An 893-nucleotide genomic window follows, 5' to 3' on the forward strand; every position below is an offset into this window, starting at 1 on the left:
ACTACCCGTGAAGCTGCATTCTGACCCCTCACCCTCACTGTCCGTGTCAGTCTGACTAACTTCCCGAACATCAGCTTTTTTCGTCGGCTTACTGGCATGTCGTTCCATTGACTTCCTCTTTTGCGGTGCTTTAAAAGAATAATCATCCAATTCAAGTACCGATCCACCCAAATTCTGGTCCATCAACATCTGTTCTCCAGAATCCACCACATTGTAGCCATCTTCTGATTCTACCAAAGGGTCTATTATCGGTTCACCCTCTACGGGGTTCTTATCAACAACCAACACTTTCTTCACACTTGTAACTAGTTTTGTCGGTGTCACCTCATTATTTAGCTCCGCATCTACAGCGCGAGCTACACTAAGCCCCGGTACCTCCGCATCAACCGTAGTTTCATTCTGCACGACTCCAACACTAGTATTAGCGGCGTTTGACTCGACCCTTTTATCAGTCTGAGCCTCTTTTCTAAGACAATCACGTACAAGATGTCCATTTTCTTTACACCCGAAACATTTCATGGAATTCGTTGTGACATAAATCACATAAATGAAACTTTCATGACTAAAATTTAAAGTCAGATCCAACTCTTCAGTGTTGTCTTTTAAAATCATATAGACATAGCGTCGGAAGGACACCACATGTTTCAGCAGGGAAGACTTGCTCCCAATTGCAATCATTTTTATTGTCGAAACTAATTTGCCATAACGCGACAGCATTTCCGCCAAAACCTCATTTGTTATAAATGGAGGCACATTTGATAACGTTACACGTTTCAACGGGGCTGAAAGGGGAAGCACCTGAGTGAAAATTCCATTAATTTCTACACCTGTTTCCGCCAGTTGATTAACCAATTCAATCGTCTTAACAAATATAACAACGGCACTATTCATCC

The sequence above is a fragment of the Sinocyclocheilus grahami genome, unplaced genomic scaffold, assembly GCF_001515645.1.
Source record: "Sinocyclocheilus grahami isolate Dianchi unplaced genomic scaffold, SAMN03320097.WGS_v1.1 scaffold2443.1, whole genome shotgun sequence".
NCBI lineage: Eukaryota > Metazoa > Chordata > Actinopteri > Cypriniformes > Cyprinidae > Sinocyclocheilus > Sinocyclocheilus grahami.